General features: G+C 46.2%; 1 pseudogene; it reads left to right on the top strand.

The window, feature by feature from the left end:
• Positions 1-13,987, top strand: part of LOC113178370 (E3 ubiquitin-protein ligase RNF213-like) — a 105,846-nt pseudogene that overhangs the window by 87,500 nt on the left and 4,359 nt on the right.

Here is a 13,987-nt window from a genome sequence, read left to right as displayed (position 1 = left end):
ATTCCGGGTGGTATCCCTCACACCTGCATCTTCCCTGTCAAAAGATGCAGATGTAATGGAGAAGGTCTCTGAACAGCCCCAAGAGTGACACTAATGCCAGGAGGCAGATGCCTGTTGTCTTCATATTGAGTAAGAGATATTAACAATTAGCAAAATCCATTGCTATGTAGATTCATAGTCCACATACATACTATATGTCTATTTTGATGTTACAGGGTTTTAGGGTTCTAATAATTTAAAAAATATTTTGAGTTGTAGAGGAACACAATGCCTTAATTAATTAATTAATTAATTTTTTATGTGGTTCTGAGGATTGACATCCAGTGCCTCACATATACTAAGCAAGCATTCTACCACTGAGCTACAACCCCAGCCCCAGGATTCTAATCTTTAAATTGTTCTGGTCTTGCATCTTTTTTGAGTCCCTGTTTATCCTTGCCTTACACCAGGAAGAGGAAGTAGAAAATCCTGTCTCTTCCCAGGACACATTTCTAAGACCAGTAAAGTAGTCACAGGAGAACAGGTGCTGACTTCTGTTTCTCCATCATGACTGCCTGTGCACTGAGGTTAACCTGAGCTTGTCTCATGACCTTATAGCCCCAGTAATGTGCATGGAGGCCCATAGTGCATAGCCCAGGGAAGGTTGCTCTGGGGAGTGCTGTATCTTCTGAATACTTGCTCCACACCCCACCCACAGTCCTTCAAGAGCCCCAGAGCTCAACAGGCAGTCTACCTGCTGCTGGCGCTCTTCCGAGAAGTGGCTGCTCTCCACTGTTCCCAAAATGCAGACCTCCGCCCTAAGCCAGAGGTGAGTGACACGCTGGGGCTTTCATTCAGCCTCATGATTGGGAAGGACTTTCTAAGCACAGAACTCACAAATTTTATTTCCTATTTACGGTAATAGGAATTATGACCTTCCATAATTTTCTACGTAGGATAGAGGGTGTACCCTTATTATGTGGAAGGATTATTTTGTTTAATCCAAACCTTACAGACTCAGGAACCTTACTTAATGTTTACCAAAACAGAGTATTGAGATCTGTACTGAAGAATGTGGTTGCTGTGTTTCTATATGAAAATTTTCTTTCCTGAAGCATTTCCCCTCCATTGGTGATCATTTAACTATGTTTACCTAGATATTTGATGTGTACTCAGTATCATAATGTGTGACTTTCAAAGAGGTAACCCTAAATTCACAGTATTCCTTTTTGAAATATCCTAACATGAAAAACATCTTTCGTGCCAGCAATGCGAGGCTGTGAGCAGGTTCGTTGAAAACAGCAGGATCCTGTCTCCGACGGGGGTCAGGCCTTTCGCAGCATCCCTCGTGGCCAACACTCTGCCTTTGCTGAGCACGGGCCCTGGTGCCGACAGTCTTGAAAGAACAGTGACAGAAATGGCCATTCACACTGCAGCTGTCCTTCTGTGTGGACAGAGTGAAGTCTTGGTGCCCCTGAGGAACTTAGCTTTCTCTCCCGCCAGCATGTCGGTAAGCTGCATGATGATAACTTTGATTTTACAGTGAAACTTCAGTGTATTTTTTTCATGTTGAGACCTGGCCGGTGGCCATGGGAACTCTCAAACCTGTCCACCTTTTAGATTCTCTGCCCTGTTGACCCACTTGATCCTTCAGCACAGTGCTGGTGAAAACATGCTCTGCCCTTTGCAGGTTCACACAGAGCTGTTGTACATCCTCTGTAAACAGCTCTGGAGCTGAGAAGAAACTGCCTCACTCTGTGACTCTTGCTGGGCAGCAGCTGCAGCCCAGAGGCCCTCTCAGCAGGGCCATTTCTGCTCTTGGTCTTTCAGAATGCTTTTCTTCCAACAATGCCTGAAGACCTGCTGGCTCAAGCCCAGAAGTGGGAGGGTCTGGAAGGCGTCCAATGGTATAGTGAGTACCAGTGTATGGGGAGGGGTCACACTCTTCTCAGCTTGTAAGGTCAGCCTGCGGCCATGCCATACCTGAGGCTGGACCTGGGCTTCACTAGGTTCTGCTGAAAGCCCATGTTACTTGCCTCCTCCTGCCTTTGGCTTGAGGGCCACAGAGTTAATTCACCAGATGACCAAATAATTTCCCTGTGTAGTCATGGGATAAGAGCCATTGGGCTACACTGGTGCTCTCTAGAAATGTCACTTGGAATAAGGGGGACCTGGAGACCACACTGAGGCTCAATCAAAGGCCAGTCACAATCCAGAGGTTTTTGACCCAGAGACAGCTTCCCGCAGCCTACACCTGGGAGACAGCCACATAACCCATGACTTTTATATGAGTTGTGCTGTTGCCTTAAGTAAATAATCTTCTAAAACTAGTTTTTAAAGTTGTACTGAAACATGCTTTTGCCAAAAAAGTAAAATTCCAAGAGAACAGAAAGATATATATACAGTGCTACCACCAAGTTACCCCTGGTTTGTGTCTGGAATCCAACTTCTCTCTGCTGTGTAAACCAGACTATTTTCATGGGTGATATGTGTTCACTGAGCTCCAGGAACACGCAAGTAATTTAGCTGATGGCATGGCTCGAGGCTTCTGGTGAGGTGCTTAGGACATGGGCTCTGTGTCCTGTTGGTCAGGGCCAGAGAGGAGGGCAGCAACTTCCCCTTCCCACATTTGGTAATTTGATGGAGACTTGCTAACATGTGTCCTGTTGTTCTTTGAACAGTTTGTCCCAATGGTCATCCGTGCACTGTAGGAGAGGTGAGTCTTGGTGTTTGGGGGAGGCTCAAAATGTGCATTCACATCTGGGGTGGTGGGGAAAGACTTGGGAATAAGGGTCTTCACCTTCTGGGAGGCACAGGTGCATTCTGAGGACTACTCAGTGTGTTCCAACTGAGTCTCATTTAGAGATACCAAGGACATGATTCTTTCCTGCAGGTCATCTGTGCATTGTAGGATATTTAGCAGCATACCTAGCCTCAGCTCACTGGGTGCCAGTAGCAGTACCCCCCAGCCCAGTATGATGTCCAAGAATGTCTGCAGGCATCACCCAAGTCTCCTGGGATGCCATAATGCTGCTGGCTGAGAGCACTGTAGCAGGGCTCAGCCACACAGACCCTCAGCTGGATCACTAGCCAGAGAGAAATGTGGGCTGAATACCAGAGAACAGGAGAGGACAAGAAAGACTCATGGCTAATGAGCCCTGGGGGACAAGCAGATGCTGCTCATCTGGGACTCTGGGGCATCTCCCTGGTTGTTCACAACATCTGCACTTGCTGAGCAACAGGCTGCTGGACTAGACCTATGCATGCTTCTCCATAAAGTGAATAGGAGACAGGGATGGAGCCCTGATGTGACACTTCACCTTCCTGAATCCCGCTTGCTTCCTTGTCCATGAAGTGAAATAGGAACAGATTCTAGGGCCCCTCTTAGTGCTGAGTTCTGTGGTCTGAATGCCTGTAGCTGTAGGGGCCTGGTGTGGCTGTGATTCATAGCATGCAGTGGGATGCCATTTGACTTGAAAACCTGGGCCCATCAGTGATGGCAAATCTTATGGTTGGGTTTTTGTTTTTGTCCAGTGGGTGTTAGAAGGTCTATTTGGAAGCTATTAACACCATAATTCCTGGTGTTAGATAATGAAGCTCTAGAGGCTGGCATGCCAGTCACAGGGATGGAGGAGGCAGTGAATATGAGAAAGGAAGATGGGGCTGTACACACTTGTCACTCTACATGAGAGTAAAAAAACCTTACTTTGGGAAAATAAAGCCACCTTTGCTCATGGACGGCACACTTGATTAAGTGCCTACTCTGTCCCCAGAGCTCCTGCTGCTTACTGATGCACGCATGCACCAGATGCAGTCCGTGGCACATGCCACCTCCTATGCAAGGTGGCTTCTCCACATGTAGAAATGCTGGCTGCAGTGCTGACTGTGGGTCCCCTCTTTGTCCCAGTGTGGCAAGCCGATGGAGCTGAGTTCCTGTGTTGACTGTGGTGCTGTAATTGGAGGTGTCAACCATAGACCTCAAGACGGCTTCCAAAGCATCGGGTATGTGGGCTCAGCTTCTTTCCCTTGGAGCCTGGGGTTCCAGGCTGTCTATTCCCGCAGATGAATCATACCAACTATAGGATCACTAACACCACAGCTGTACATCTGGACCTGTGTCATGTTGGGGACCCACATCAAACACACCTGTAGTCATGTGGCACTGAAACTTTTTGGTTGTTGTTGTTTTGCTTTGTTTTGTTTTTGTGGTGCTGGGGATGGAACCTGGGCCTCACACATGCTAGGCAAGTGCTCTGTCATTGGGCTGCCCCCCAGCCCTCTTTTTTTTTTTTAATATGAGAAAAGTTAAAGATACATATAATCAGTCTTATCAAGTACATCCATCCCTCCATATCTGCAGGGACTGTTCCCAGGACACTGCCCTCCACAGATACTCAGATTCAGATGTTCTGTTCTTTTATATGTCATGAAACAATCTTGTTTGTGACCTACAAATAGGTAGGTCACAAAATTTTAATATTATTATTAAAAAATAATAAAAATTATTTTAAAAAATATCTTTTCCTTTTGGTGAGGATTGAGCATAGGGGTCACATCCCCATCACCAGCCCATTTTTATCTATTTTTTAGAGACAGGGTCTGGATAAGTTGCTTAGGGTCTTGCTAAGTTGCTGAGGCTGAATTTGAAACTGCAATTTTCCTGCCTTAGCCTACCAAGGCACTGGAATTACAGGTGTGCACTACTGTACCCAGCCTTCCATGGACTTTTAAAAAATTATCTCTAGGTTTCTCATGCAATGTAAATGCTACAAAAATATTTATTTATCATATTTTTTAGGAAATAGTGACAAGAAAAAAGCTGCTATTCAATATAGATGCAGTTATTTCTGAATATTTTTATTCCACAGTTGCTTGAATCCACAGGTGAAGAACTGCAGATACAGAAGGCCCAATGTATCAGATTCAGAAACCAGATAAAAATTTGGCCTCCAGCTAGACACAGTACATTCCTATAATCCCAGCTACTTGGGAGGCAGGAGGATGGAAAGTTTGAAGCCAGCCTGGGAAACTTTGTGAGACCATCTCAAAATAAAAATAGAAAGGATAGGGGGCATAGTTCAGAGGTAGGGTGCTTTCTTAGCATATGTGAGGCCCCAGCTCAATTCCCAAAACTGAAAATATAAATAAAAATAAAAATCTGATCTCACAGTCCCATGCTTGATTCTAAGATAAGTGTGGCTGTCAGTGTTCCCTTAAGATGAAAGGCAGGACTTTCTACCATCATCATACATCTGGTTATTCTGTTACAAAATTTAAAATTGTGTAGCCTGTTATCTCCATAAACTATCAATGTCATTAAATCTTAAAAAATTTTTGCCAGACTGTGTATCTCAGTTTTTAATTTGGGAATATTGAGAAAAACATGGACAAACCCCATGAGGATGCAAAAATGCTCCAAACTTACTGTCCTGATGCAGGTGTTGGCCTCCATCCCGACACCCTGCACTAATGGCCACATTAATGATCTGTAATGATCAGATCATAAAGTCTACTTGGCCCACTGCAGCCACTTAACACTGGGAATGTTGCAGGGTTTGGCCAGTCAGCAGGGTGGGTCTAAAGAGAAGGACTTGGAGGCAGGTGGTCTAGGCTCGGAATAACCAGTACTTTTAGAGTTTTCCTCAAAACTGGGTATGGTGGTGCACACCTATAATCCCAGTGACTCAGTAGGCTGAGGCAGGATAATCAAAGCCAGCTTCAGCAACTTAGCAAGACTGTCTCAAAATAAAAACTAAAAAAGTGGGGGTTGAGAATGTAGCTCAGTGGTTGAGCCCCTGGGTTCAATCCCCAATACCAAAACAAAAAGAAAAGAAAACAAAACAAAACAAATTAAAAAAAAAAAAAACTGGGAACATAGTCATTAAGGTGTGAGACCCTGGCTGAGGAGAAACAGACATCTCCAATCTTCACCCTGTTTCCTCTCATCCTTTCCAGAGCCAGCACAGATAGAACCAAGACTGGCCATGTGCTGGGCCACCCGCAACCCAGAGATGTCATAGTGGTGTCTGACCGAGACCTGTCCCCAGTCGTCTTCATTCTCATCCGGCTACTCACTCATTTGGCTATGCTTTTAGGAGCCACTCAAAATCCTCAGGTATAAGATGCTACCGCTAGACTCTCTTATGTTGCCATAGGAAGAACCTGCTGTGTTTGCATCCAGTCCTTTTGTCTACAAAGTCCTAGACACCTAGGGATTTTACCTAGTCACAGGGTAATACAAAAGTTATAGATCCTGCTTTTTCCACTGTGACATATGATGCAATGGGGTAACTATTCATCAGATTATGGAAAATCCTTTTCATTTTTTAATTTTAAAATCTGTTTTAACTGACACAAAGCAATTACACATACAGTGTGACATCTTAGCATGTGTATACAAGGTGTAATAATCAGCTCATAAAGTCTACTTGGCATGTACAACTCTTGTCCTCAGCCCAAACCTGGGCATGGGGAGGTGGTAGGACCCTGTCACCCTCTCATGGTGGTGGCTATTTGAGGTATAGGGAAGCATTCCCTGCTGCACCAGGATGACATGAGAGCCAGCAGTCTCTGGCTCCAACCACCTGCCTCCCTTCCTCTGCTGCCTGCATCATGAGATGCATGTGATTCCATCTGCTGCCTGAGAGCACCCTGACCTCACCTAGAAACCACCTTCTCCCCAGCGCAGGTGCTTTGCTCCCTTGGCCTCTCACTGTGTCCTCTACACACAGATCCCACTGCACATCTTATTTTCTTGCTCTCTCAGGATTTGATAAACATCATCAAGCCTCCAGTGAGTGACCCAAAAAGATTCCTGCAGCAGCACATCCAGAGAGACTTGGAGCAGTTAACGAAGATGCTGGGGAAGAGTGCCGACGAGACCACCCATGTGGTCCACCTCATGCTGCGCTGCCTTCTCAAAGAGCAGCACCTACTCCCTAACCAGAGTAAGGGGGGTGAGGGCTGCACATGACTGCCAAGAGGTCAGGCTCCCTCAGCTCCTGGTGAATGGCATGACAAGAGTGGGAGCAAGCACTCTGCTCTCCTTGCTGGGGCTGCTGCACTCCTCCACATATCACCTGCCTGGCAGGGGCCTGCAGCACTGATACCTGTTGCTTGTTCATGCAGCATTAACCTGTACCCTAAGACCACATGGCACCCCACCAGGTGATATGTGTTCCACTTCTGCTTTCCAGAGATGTCACACTTGTACCCTGACTTAATATGTACATATCCACATTACCCGAACAAAGGAGGCTGCAGAACACTGTCTGCCAAGCTAACTCTTCTACTCTTTAACATTTAAACCATGCCAAAAGCAAAGGTCTGTGAGGGGACTCTGTAAGTGGTTATCTGAGTGGCATTAGGAGGGATTTCAGTTTCTTTTTGCTTACCTGCAAAAATCTTTTAAAATGACCATTGCAGAACAATGTTATTTAAAAGCATACAGATAATACAATAGCAATGAAAAGTCTGTTCCCACAACCAAAGAATCTCTTTCCCTTCAGGGATATCTTTGCCAGAAACCAACATTAACATGTGCTTCCCATTTTATCAAGACTGATTTTGCCGAATGCCTCTTGTTCTGGTGTGGTTTCCACAGCACACGGACTCAGGAGCCCAACAGGCAGCAGTGAGGTGGCTCTGGGTAGCTGTCAGCATCTCTGTGTCCCTAGGCTTTTGAGTTCATGTCCTGTCCTTAACCATTTGTTTAGAATGCCTTTAAGACCACAGCTTTGGGTTGGAAGGTTGTCAGAGACTCAAGTATCTTCACAAGGTCTGGAGGCTGGTGTTGGCAGTACCTGGCTAACTTAGGAAGTTATCACCTCAAAAGGAGGACTATCTTTATTAACATTCTTCAGTGTTTTCTGTATGGAGATTGCCGTTTTTTGTTTGTTGGATAACACACAAACGTTTTGGTTTTCTTTGTAGGGCATTTAAATTTTGATGTAAAATTGTCAACCAAAGGACAGAGAAACAATTGGGAAAAACATGTTGAAGCTCTTCTTCTACCTGAACTGGAGGTAAGTGGTGAGTGGTGACTACTCCTTAGCCCTGTGTCTAGGAGGGGGTCCCATTCATCTGTAGAGCACTGTTGGACCACTGTACTCAGGAAGGTCATTAGAGGCCTCACCTGGAGAAACCGCTCCTTCTGCTATCCCCAGGTGTCCCTCCTATACTGCTCATAAGTTAGGCCAACGATTATCAGGAGTTCTCACAGGGCAGGTGGCCGCTTGTTCGCTATTGCTTTTTACAGCAGAATGTGAAAGTAAGAGGCAGAGACCCTCCAGAAATACATCGATATCTGTAGAAATACATCGATATCTGTATTCATGACTGCTCTGGTGAGAACATCACAGAGCTGACTATCCACAGCAGGTCAGGAAAGTCAGGAAGCAAAAGGGAGGTGAAATAAAGGCCCCTAAAATAGTTTGCTCTGTTTGGGGAGGCAAAAACCCTATAAACAAAGAACCCCCCCAATCACCGTGAAAGACAGCAAAATCATGCATCCAGTGTGTGCAGGCAGATTCCTAAAGAGCCACTGGGGGGCCATGAGCTGCCCGATTGTCTGTGACAATGTCTCACTTGCAGAATGCTGTGTCATTTCTTTATCCAGCATCTAGATAAGACCCTGCTGACTGTGAGCACACTCATAAGCCAGGATGAGCGCATCAGCTCTAGCCCTGTGGCCAAAATCATATATGGTGACCCTGCAAGCTTCTTGCCCCAGCTGCCCCAGAAAAGTGTGGTTCATTGCTCAAAGATTTGGAGCTGCAGGAAGAAGATCACAGTCGAGTACCTCCAGCATGTCGTGGAGCAGAAGAACAGCAAGGAGGTGGTGCCCGTGCTCTGGCAGTTCCTGCAGAAGGTGTGTCTGCTTCATGGGCTGCCCCCTTTTCCTGGAATACTTCTGCTGAGGACTGGGAGGCTCTGTGCCTGGGTTCAAAGTCATCATTCCTAGAGGCAGAACCCTAACCAACCCCATCAGCACTGTGATTCTGAATGCAAGACCTGTAGCACCAGTCTCAGGGAGAGCACAAAGGTCTTAAGACACGTCTGCTGAAGTCAAAGATGAAATATGCACATGAATGGGGTTAGCAGTGATCTCTAAGGAACTTGAAGGCCAGGAGGGACCACCCTGGTCACTCAACTGTGACACCTTGTCTTCATCCCCAGAAGTTGAGCAGGTGGTTACCAGCAAGTACCTGGTGAACAGTCAAGAATGCACACTAAAACCAAACCAGAGCCCTCCCTGTGCCCTGCAGGCAGGAGGCAGTGTGCTGAATGATGGGGCTGTGGAATCTGCCAGGCCCAGAAACCATCCCCAGCTTTTACCCACTTGAGCTCTCCTGGGCCACAGTAGAAGTTCTCACCACCTCCCTCATGGACCAGTACCATGGCAGGGAGCAGAATGATTTGGAAATATCTGGTGCTCACGCTAGAAAGAATTTTATGGTAGTGTTGTGATCTCTTTTTAAGACACAGTTTTATTTGACTGAGGATGCTGGATTCTGGATCTTCAGAACAAAATCCAGGAATCACACCAGCTACCATTGCCCCAGGCCTTGGTCTTTCCTTCCAGCAGCATCACACCCAACAGTGGGCCCAAGAGTCAAGTTTTAAAATTTTTTTCCAAATTATTTACTTTTATAAATTCATTAGTTATACACATTAATGGGAATTGGTACGATATTTCCGTGTATGCCTATAGCATGCACTGATCTTGTCTCTAGGTCTGGCTTCACTTAAAATAACATCCTCCAATTCTATCCATTTTTCTGAAAATGATAGGAGTTCATTCTTCTTACAGCTAAAATCATATTCTATTATGTATGTAAACCACATTTTTTTTTTTTTTTAGAGAGAGAGAGAGAGAATTTTTTTTTTAATATTTATTTTTAGTTCTCGGCGGACACAACATCTTTGTTGGTATGTGGTGCTGAGGATCGAACCCGGGCCGCACGCATGCCAGGCGAGCGCGCTACCGCTTGAGCCACATCCCCAGCCCTGTAAACCACATTTTTATCCATTCATCTGCTGATGGGCTTCTAGGCTGATTCCATGTCTTAGTTATTGTAAAAGGTGCCACATAAACATGGGTGTGCATTACCTCTTTGATACGCTAATTTTCTTTCAAGTGGGATAGTTGAGTCACATGGTAGGTTTTTTTTTTTTAGTTTGAGGAACCTCCATACTATTCTCCATTATGAGGTACTAATTACATTTCCACTAGCAGTATATTAGATTTCGTTTTTCTCTTCATCTTTGTGAGCATTTGTTATTTTATGTTTGGGTTCATTTATTTTATAGGGTGAGATACTAGTGGCAATTGAAACCAGGGCCTTCTTGGGCTTGCTAGGCAAGAAATGCTCTACTACTGAGCTAAAGTCCCCAACCCCAGCTCCCCCCAATATGACAAGGTCTCACTAAGTTGCCCAGACTGGCCTAGAACTTGCTGAGGCTGGCCTTGAACTTGTGATCTTCCTGCCTCAGGCTCCTGAGTAGTTGGTATTACAGATGCCACCATGGCTATCTTATTTTTTTTATAACAGCCATTCTAACTGTGGTGGTATAGCATCTCATTGTAGTTTTGATTTGCATTTCCTTGATGGCTACTGATATTGAGCATTTTTTCCCATATATTTGTTAACCACTTGTATTTCTTCTTTTAAGAAGTGTCTATTCAGATCATTTGCTTATTTTTAAATTGGATTGCTTTGATATTTTTGTTGTTAAATTTTTTGAGTTATATAGTCTGGCCCTGTCACCTGACCCCAGCCCGACCTTCCAGCTGTCTCCAGGCCCTTCCTTTCTTACTGCATCAAACCCTGTGACCTGCCTTCTGACTCCCTGAACACAATGGCACTTCCACATTGTCCCTTCCAGTGGCTGCCCTCATCCTTCCAGGTCCAGTTAGGTGTTATACTAGGATGCATTTATTCCCTCATTGCCTGCAATTAGGCTGTCAGGTAAAGGTGGTTTTGGGGTCCTATCCAGAAAACCATTGCCTGTGCCAATGTCTTGGAGTGTTTCCTCTATTTTTCTGCTGACAGCTTCAAATGTCAAGTCTTACATCTGGGTCTTTGGTCATCTAGAGTTGATTCTTGTCAAACTGAGAGATGGTGGCCCAGCTTAGCCCTTGAGGAAGCTTTTCAATGGAGGAAGGAGGGGACTTGGTCTTGTTCATCCTACATCTGTCGTGTGCAGGGCATGTCTAACATATTGAAGGCCCTCCACTTGGTGAGAGGATGGGCTTGTCCCTTTCCGATTTGCAAGTTTCAGGGTATAATCTGTAAAACAACCCACTGACCACACAAACCACACAGAAAGTCCCCGCCTGCCCAAAATCTATACACCTCATGTTGTTTCTCAGTTAAATAGAGAAAGTGTTACTGAGCTGTTTTCCCTTTTCCAGGAGGCAGAACTAAGACTGGTGAAATTCTTACCTGAGATTTTGGCCCTGCAAAGGGATCTAGTGAAACGATTCCAGAATGTTCCAGAAGATGAATACTGTTCCATCAGGAGTTTTATTAGCAGTCACAGTTCAGGTACGACTGCTGCCTGCTCCAACAAAAGATCAGGACCATCCATGTGTCGTGGTTCAAAAGGATCATTCAGGTTGGGGCATGAGGGTGGGGCTCAGATTCTAAGCTAGAACATGAGGCAAATGATGCCAAATCCCAGAGACATGCCTTGAGCCACTGCTGTGGCTAGAAAGCCCTCACCTTCTCCAGCTCTCACACAACCTCAAACTTGAAATGTGGCATGCTACTGAACGTGAAGAAGGTGCAGGGTCAGGTTCTTGGGAGCACACCTTGTGGTTTCTTGTCATGGTAGTGCTAGGGGTTGTTTCCATGGGGATCTTACCAGGTGTTTTGTTCAACAGAGGGGCTGAGGCAGCTATTCCACAACAGGATCACCATCTTCCTGTCCACGTGGAATGCACTGAGGCGGTCACTGGAGACCAATGGTAAGTGTCCTCCTCCATGTGGCTCTGCCAGCACCCTGCTGTGTGTGTGTGGCAATTGCAACCTATTGATGGAGGTGCTGGGATACATGAATCAATCTCCAGAGTAATCCTCAGTCCTCTTGAATCTATAAATATGGAATAAGAATAGAGTTGAGAGCACTTGAAACTTAATAGCCAGGGACCAGCTCTATGGAAATGGCTGCCCCAGGCTGTGACCCAAATGCCTGGAGCAGAATCCTTCCACTTAGGAATGATCCTGTCTTTTAAAGGTGAAATCAAGTTACCTAAAGACTACTGCAGCTCTGACCTGGATCTGGACACAGATTTTGAGGTCATCCTACCCCGGCGTCGGGGCCTGGGTCTATGCTCAACTGCGTTAGTCAGCTACTTGATTAACCTTCACAATGAAATCATCCACATGGTGGAGAAGTTCTCCAAGGAAAACAACAGGTACTACAGAAGCCCACCATCCCTGCCACCAGGCTTGGCTGCAGACTCTGCCAGCAACAGCTCTTGTCCCCACTCTCTCAGCCTTCCTCAACAAAGCCCCGTGTTTACACATGGTTTTCACTTGCTCACACTATGAAGGCAGAAGCAGGAGCATATGTACCAAAGCCTTAGGCCCCATACACCTGCCCTGGACCCCAAGAATTGTATCTTGTGTCCCTCAGCTATTCCGTGGATGCCTCAGAGGTCACTGACCTGCATGTTATCAGTTACGAAGTGGAACGAGACCTGATTCCACTGATTATCTCCAACTGCCAGTATCAAGTGGAGCAAGGTGGGGAGACATTGCAGGAGTTTGACCTGGAGAAGATCCAGCAGCAGATTAGCAGCCGCTTCCTCCAGGGAAAGCCCCGGCTCACCCTCAAGGTAGGCTGGGCCCTCTGCCAATGATTTGCTTGTGTCAGTCAGCCCTGTGGGTTTCAGGGTAAACAGACTTAAGTGACACCCAGGCTCTCGTCTGCGTTATCTCCTCCCCACTGGTGGTCTGTGGTCCCTATGCCTTCTTTGGGCTGGGAAGTGTCCCCAGCTCTCTTCCATATCACCATCACCATTTGCACCTGTCCCCCAGGGCAGCCTCAAGTCTCAGTGGACTGGGTTTCCACTACAGTTAATGGTACCACCAAGAAAACCCATCACTGCTGCCACCCCTTCAGTTGCATATGTAGTTGGTGCCCAGAAACCACTGTGCAGACCTCCCCATTCCATCATCCTCGAATTGCCATGGCCGAGGCTTCACGTCAGAGTATTTAGCCTTTGGTCCAGCTACCCAGTGCCAGCAGCACCACTTCATCTTAGTTTCCTACCAGAATGCCACCATGGAGGAAGTATCAGTGCAGGCACCCCTGGAAAGGGGCAGTCAGGAACCCCCACCCCCAGCCAGTCCACAGCATGTAGACAGCATTACATGTCCTCCACCACACTCCCCCATCTGTCACAGAGGCCCTGTCACCTGACCCCAGCCCGACCTTCCAGCTGTCTCCAGGCCCTTCCTTTCTTACTGCATCAAACCCTGTGACCTGCCTTCTGACTCCCTGAGCACAATGGCACTTCCACACTGTCCCTTCCAGTGGCTGCCCTCATCCTTCCAGGTCCAGTTAGGTGTTATACTAGGATGTATTTATTCCCTCATTGCCTGCAATTAGGCTGTCAGTTGCTTAAGCCCAAAGCCATTTTTAATTCATCCTGAGAGTGGCTGCCTTGTGCACAGTCTCTGCTCAGTGTCACAAGATAGATCACAAATGTGCACATTCCCATTCCTGTTCCTCTAGCGCTCTTCCTCTCTTGTGGTCCTCAGACACACTATTCTGCAGGGCAATATCTGCAAGGCCACTGTAGCCAGGCTGGATTTCTTGTGTTACTGTGTCCAAAGAGTGGGGGTGGAACAGAGTCATCAGGAGACAACAAAGCTACATTCCTTGCCCAGGAATATACTGTCCAGTTTGGTACTTAGTCACTGAGTCACTGCTGAAGAATATATCTGTCATCAGATGGAAACCTCCACTATAGATTTAATTTCCAAAAACTTTTTTT

This window comes from Urocitellus parryii, assembly GCF_045843805.1.
Source record: "Urocitellus parryii isolate mUroPar1 chromosome 13 unlocalized genomic scaffold, mUroPar1.hap1 SUPER_13_unloc_2, whole genome shotgun sequence".
In the NCBI taxonomy this organism is placed as follows: domain Eukaryota; kingdom Metazoa; phylum Chordata; class Mammalia; order Rodentia; family Sciuridae; genus Urocitellus; species Urocitellus parryii.
The sequence above is the reverse complement of the archived record's forward strand: the minus strand, read 5'-3'. Positions and strand labels throughout refer to the sequence as shown.